Source organism: Arachis hypogaea, chromosome 19 (genome assembly GCF_003086295.3).
Source record: "Arachis hypogaea cultivar Tifrunner chromosome 19, arahy.Tifrunner.gnm2.J5K5, whole genome shotgun sequence".
Classification (NCBI taxonomy): domain Eukaryota; kingdom Viridiplantae; phylum Streptophyta; class Magnoliopsida; order Fabales; family Fabaceae; genus Arachis; species Arachis hypogaea.
Genome location: NC_092054.1, coordinates 115,243,016 through 115,249,827, shown reverse-complemented (window position 1 = coordinate 115,249,827; position 6,812 = coordinate 115,243,016). Strand labels below are relative to the sequence as shown.

The 6,812-nt window shown below is 40.7% G+C and overlaps 1 non-coding gene across 1 annotated transcript; it reads left to right on the top strand.

The window, feature by feature from the left end:
* The first annotated feature begins 2,317 nt into the window (after positions 1 to 2,317).
* LOC112780182 (small nucleolar RNA R71) lies at positions 2,318 to 2,421 on the top strand. The gene has a single exon (XR_003191035.1). It is a non-coding gene; the product is annotated as a small nucleolar RNA R71 (small nucleolar RNA).
* The last annotated feature ends 4,391 nt before the right edge of the window (positions 2,422 to 6,812 follow it).

Here is a 6,812-nt window from a genome sequence, read left to right as displayed (position 1 = left end):
AAGAGTTCTGCTTTGAACACCAAACTTGTTCTTCACTATATACTGCATGATAAAGATTTCACCAAGTGTTTGTCAAGTTTGGGTTGAAATTCATAAACATTGATTTATTCACTATTTTCTAAAAACATATAAAACATGGGTTGCCTCCTATGAAGCGCTTCTTTTGTGTCACTAGCTTGACGTTTTTCCCTCATCAGGGTGGTTGGTAGTGCTTAAAGTCCTCCCCTCTTGCTGTGGACTTATATCCATTGGTTGGATCAATGATTTCTACATGTTCCAGGGAGAGAACTCTGTTGATAGTGAAGACCTTAGGTAACTGAGATGGTACAGTGGGGAGATTAGGGGGAATATCTGGGAAGTAAGCTGAGATAACTCTATCCCCTGGAGAGAAGTCTTCCGTAGGGATCTTCTTGTTCCTCCACCTCCTTGGTACCTTCTTCTTTGTTTCTTTTGAGGTTGTCTTACCCTCGGTGACCTCTTTTTCTAAAGGAGTTGTGATGCTGTCTTCACCTGCCTCTAGAGGTTTAGGTTCCTCCAACTTTTTCTTGAGCTGTGGCAATTGCTGTTTTCCTTATTTATCAATTAAGGGGTCTCAGAATGAGCTGGCTATGCTTCAGTGCTTGTCTCCTCTTTCAGTGTCTCATTATCATCTGTGCTTAGTTCCTTGTCCTCTTGATCTGTTTCTTGTGAGAGTTTGAAAATATTGAAGCTGAGTCGTTCATCATGGATTCTCAATATTAGCTCCCCTTTCTCTACATCGATAAGTGCTCTGGCTGTAGCTATGAATGGTCTTCCCAATATGATTGGGTGAGTGTGACTTTCTTCCATGTCCAGGATGACAAAGTCTGTTGGGAGAAAGTATTTCCCAACCTTTAGCAACACATTTTCCACCACTCCTATTGCTTGCTTTTGAGTTTTGTCAGCCAGTCTGATGATTATATCTGTGGGCATTATCTCATTGATCTGCAGCCTCTTCACCAGGGATAGTGGCAGTAAGTTGATGCTGGCCCCCAAATCACATAGTGCTCTATCGAACATAGTTTCACCTATGGCACAAGGGATGTGAAAGCTCCCTGGGTCTCTTCTTTTTGTAGGCAACTCAGGTTGAATAAGGGCACTACATTCCTTGTTCATCACTATAATCTGGTCTCCTTTGAGTGAGCTTTTCCTGGGAAGAAGTTCCTTCATATACTTGATGAATGCAGGCATTTGTTGAATTTCCTTGATGAATGGTATGTTTACATGCAGAGATGCAAATAAGTCTAGGAACCTTGAGTATATTCTCTTTCCCACATCACCATTGAGCAGTTGAGGGAAAGGTGCATAGAGCTTCAGCAGCTCTTGTTGTGAGATTTCTGGGTCTTGGTGATCTCTATCCTCCTCCTTTGTTAAGTTGTCTTCAGGTTGTTCGAAAAGTTTGCCTTGCTTGTCTTCAGTCTCTTGATCACTTGTAGCGACCATTTTGCAATCTTCCCATCTTACTTTCTTTGCTTCTCCTTTGGGGTTTTTCTCCGTGTCACTTGGGAAGCTATCAGTAGGTTTGGGAATCTTCTCAGCTAAATATCTCACCTGGAATTCCAGCTTCCTAATGGTCTCTCCCTGGTTCTTAATATTGGCTCGTACCTCCTCTTTGAACACCTTATTTTCTTGAATCTCTTGGCATATTCCTTCAAGTAAGGTTTCAATCTTAGAGAGCTTGTCATCAATTGATGGGTGATTCGGAGCAGATGTGCTGTTTTGGTTTTGATAAGCGTGTGGAGAAGTGTTGTTGTGGGGGTGTTGAGATGTCCTCTGTGTGAATTGCTGGTGAGCTGCATTGTTGTTGGAGTTGTAACGTCTCTGGTCTTGGTTTTGATCTTGCTGACTTCCCCACCCAAAGTTTGGGTGGTTTCTCCATCCAGGGTTGTAGTTCTTGGAGTATGGATCATAGTTTTGCCTTGGTGAATTCCCAATGTAGTTGGCTTGCTCCTGTCTACCCTCTGCTTCTTCATTCACTCCTTCTTGGGTTGTTGATGAAGTTAAGATTGCTGCTACTTGGTTCCTCTCCATCTTCTTGGTGAGGTCAGCCAGCTGCTGGGTAATGAGCTTGTTTTGGGCCAACAGAGCATCTACATTGTTTAGCTCCATTACTCCTCTTGTGTTATCTCTTTCGGAAGCATAGAAGTAGTCGTTCTCTGCTACTGTTTCAATGACATCTATAGCCTCCTCAATGGTTTTCTTCTTGTTCAAGGATCCTCCGGATGAATGGTCTATGGCCTTATTTGACTCATAAGAGAGCCCTTCATTGAAATTGTGCAGCTGCACCCATTCGTTGAACATGTCAGGTGGACACCTCCTTGTGAGGTCCTTAAATCTCTCCCATGCTTCATACAAAGTCTCACCATCTTGTTGTCTGAAAGTTTGGACCTCAGCTCTCAGCCTATTGATTCTTTGAGGAGGGTAAAATCTTGCTAAGAATTTGTTCACCACGTCTTCCCAAGTTGTCAAGCTTTTCCTTGGGAAAGATTCCAGCCACTTGGCTGCCTTGTCCCTGAGTGAGAATGGAAATAAGAGCAGTCTATAGGCGTCAGGATGAACATCATTAGACTTCACTGTGTCACATATTCTTAGGAAGGTGGTTAAATGTTGATTGGGGTCTTCTTGAACACCTCCTCCAAACGAACAGTTGTTCTGAACAAGGGTGATGAGCTGTGGTTTAAGTTCAAAGTTGATGGCATGGATTGCTGGCTTTTGGATGCTACTTCCACAATTGCCTGGGTTTGGATTGATGTAAGAGCCCAAAACTCTTCTATCCTCCCCAGCATGATTTACTCTACCTCCTCCCCCATGGTTGTGATCCTCTTCTTCATGATGGTTTTCCATGTTGTCTTCCATGTTTAGTTCAAAGAATTCCTCCTCTTCCTCAGCACCAACCACTTTCTTTCCTCTTGCCTCCCTCCTTAATCTAAGGAAGGTCCTCTCAGGTTCAGAATCGAAGAAAGTTGAAGCCCCGCTTCTTCTCCCTGTCATACAACCAACAAGTGCAAGCAAAAAAAGATAGGTGCAGAAAGTATTTTTGTCAGAATTACTGTTAGTTGTGGGTGATGTAATATATCAAACAGTTAGTGGGTTAGCAAACAGAATTGAAAAAAAAAAGAAAAACAAAAGAGTAGAAGGAGAAGGGAAGAAGTTTAAGTAAAACAGAAAGTAAATCACTCAAACAGAAAATGAAATCCACAAAGTAAAAATGCTCAATCTAGTGATCTTCCAATTTAATCATTGTTGATGCACAATCAATCCCTGGCAACGGCACCATAAACTTGATGCGGGTGGAAACTTGTCTCTCAACAAATCTCCTTCGACAAGTGTACCGAATTTGTCGTCAAGTAAAAACTCACAATAGAGTGAGGTCGAATCCCACAGGGATTGATTGATCAAGCAACTTTAATTAGAAGAATGTTCTAGTTGAGCGAATCCAGAATTTGGGTTGAGAGTTGCAGAAAATAAAATGGCGGGAATGTAAATAACAGAAAAGTAAATGCTAGAATTAAAGGACTGGAAGTAAATGACTGAAAGTAAATTGCAGAATTGTAAATGGGAATGGGGGATTTGATCATAAAAGTAAATGGCAGAAATTAAAGAGAATGGGTAAGATCAGAGATGGGGAGTTCATTGGGCTTAGGAGATATTGCAATTCTCCGGATCAAGTTCATTTTCATCTCTTCCTCAATCAATGCACTCATTGATCTCCTTGGCAATCTTAATTGATTGAATTACAATTTCTCGCAATTCAATCTCTCAAATCTTGATCAATAGCCAATTCCTTGGTCAATTGCTCATGAGAAGAGATGAAGTGTGGTCACTGATTATACCACATGCATTTCCCAAACCAGATATTGAGAGGATTATAGTCACATATCCATCCAAACCCAATTTGGTCCAGCATGAGAAAGCACTTCTAGCTTGATCTCTTCATTCCTCTTTCAAGGTTCAGAAGAGATCCAAGTCTGAATAGCTCCTTTTCCAAGATAGCTACCCAATTGGATGAAGATCGAAAGCTTTCAAGTAAAATCAAGATAAAAGAGAGAAGAAGAATAATGAAAACTAGTATTGATCCATCAACTTACAACAGAGCTCCCTAACCCAATGAAAGGGGTTTAGTTGTTCATAGCTCTAGAAAATGAAAACAAAGATGGAGAATACATCATAAAACTAGAAAAATGCAGAGAAGGTAAAATACAAAGAGTAGTTCTCTTTTCCAACTTTCAGAACCCCCTAAACATTTCAAAGCTACTCCTATATATCCTACTTTTCTCAGCTTCTAGTTGGCTCTTCAAGTCTTGGGCCTTTGGATCTTGAGTTTGAAGCAGTTCTCTTCTTCATTTGGGCTTGGCTTTACTTGTAGAGAGAAAGTGTTAAGTGGGCAGAGACTTTAGCTCAGGACGTTAGGGGTGTTAATGTTTAGTGAAAATATGAGTTCGAGAACGTTAGTGACAATCAACTTTCTCACTAACGTTCCTAAGTAAAAGCCACATTAACTTCAACGTTAGTGGCACAAACGTTGCCACTAACATTGCCTCTAAGTCCTTCACACACGTTATTGGGACTTAACATTCCCAATAACTTTGAAAAGTCCCCTTTGTTCCCACGTTAGAGCCCACGTTAACTTAGTTAACGTGGCTCTTTAACGTGGGCTTGCCATCCTTCGAGAACGTTAGTGACACTCAACATTGTCACTAACGTTCCAAGGTGCCCCTATGTCTCACGTTAGAGTCCACGTTAACTAGGTTAACGTGGCTTCTAACGTGGCCATGCTTAGCCATCCCCAACATTAGTGACAATGTTGGGTGTCACTAACGTTGGCTCATCATTCACTCATCAACATTAGCTTCCACGTTAACTAAGTTAACGTGGGAGTTAACGTGGATCTTAGTGGCTTGTGTGGCTCCTTCCAACGTTAGTGACAATGTTGAGTGTCACTAACGTTGGCCATCACCCTCTTTTTCACACGTTAGCTTCCACGTTAACTAAGTTAACGTGGAAGTTAACGTGGCTCCTTGGGGGTTGTGTGGTTGCTTCCAACGTTAGTGACAATGTTGGGTGTCACTAACGTTGTCGACCACTCTTTCTTCTTACGTTAGCTCCCACGTTAACCAAGTTAACGTGGTATGTTTCTCCTTAGGCCAACGTTAGTGACAATGTTGAATATCACTAAAGTTGGCGTTTCTTCCCCCTTTAACGTTAGAGGCCACGTTAACTAAGTTAACATGGACTCTAACGTGGCCACTTATGAGCATTTGCCAACGTTAGTGACAATGTTAAGTGTCACTAACGTTGGCTCAACTTCCCCTTTCCACGTTAGAGTTCACGTTAACTTAGTTAACGTGACTCTTAACGTGGTCAATGATAGCTTCGAGAGCGTTATTGGCAATCACTTTTCTCATTAACTTTGCAAGTTACCTCCCATTCCTTGCTTTCTTTGGTCCTGAAATCAAGCAATAGAGTACATCAAAGTTCTAGTCCAAGTCACGGGCAATGCAGCATACAATTTGTCACTAAACTCATGCAAAATCCTCATGAAATAATGTAAAATGCACAATGTATGCTTGAATCAATGTGTAAGTGAATATCTACCCAAAACTAGCTTATTTTCTAAGGGAATGCATGAAACTAACCTAAAAACAGTAAAGAAAAGGTCAGTGAAACTGGCCAAGATGCCTTGGCATCATAACACCAAACTTAAAGCTTGCTTGTCACTAAGCAAGTACTGGAACAAGAGAATGATGAATGGAATGCCAAGAGAAATGAGTCATTCTTGTGGAAGTCATATCACTGATTTTATGGTGGTTTCATGCATAGAAACTTAGGTTCATTCCTTTACTGGCTTTTAGACCTTTATCATGTCCTAAAACACTCACTTTGCTTACATCCCATGAGACTTTTATTCATTGATCCCTTTATTGTCATTTCAGAGCTTATTGGTGTTCTTAGGCTAAGTGCTCTATAAGGGGGCAACTTTTTAAGATAAGCTTTCAGCCAACACTCCCGAACCAGTTGGTTCAAGGTGTTAAGTGTTGAGACACCCCTAAGGACTTACTCCCTCAAGTCTCTCCCCCATACATACACACTACAGGCATTTGGTTCATTTATTTTCCTTCTTGAGACCTTGGTGTCCAACACCTCTTTGGGTTACTAAGTGCTCTGTAGTGAGGGGTTACTCTTGATAATGGACTTTCAGCTAATAATCCCGAGTTAGTTAACCCAAGTTACCAAGTGATAAGGCACCCCTAAGAGCTTATTCATCCAAGTAGATCTCTCACACAGGAACACCACAAACACATATCTTAAGATCAAAATCATTGGTGCCTAGCCTTATTGCTTACTCTTTTTCTTTTGTTTTTCCACTTTCATTATTCTTTTCTCTTTCTCTTATTAGGATCTTGTCATATACTTAGTCTCATGAGTATATTCAAAGCAAAGTATTCAGGCCAGATAGTTGTCATCCCACCTTATGGTTGAACCAACTTAGCTAACTTATGATCATACCACAAACTCATGAATGTACTCCATAGTATGAACTCCACTCTGGTCTTTTGAAACATAAACATTCTCTCTTCATTTGATTCAAAAGGAACAAGCATACAAGTAAGTAAAGTAAGGATGCAGTGACATAAAGGCTAGCACGCATACACCTATTCAGAAAGAAAGCTTAAAAGACAGAATTTAAAAAGATTCAAACTAACATGGAAGCATGTTCTATTTCATACAAGATCTTCCTTATTTAAAGCATAGAAAACAATGGACTAAAAAGAACTCCACCACCTTTCATTCAT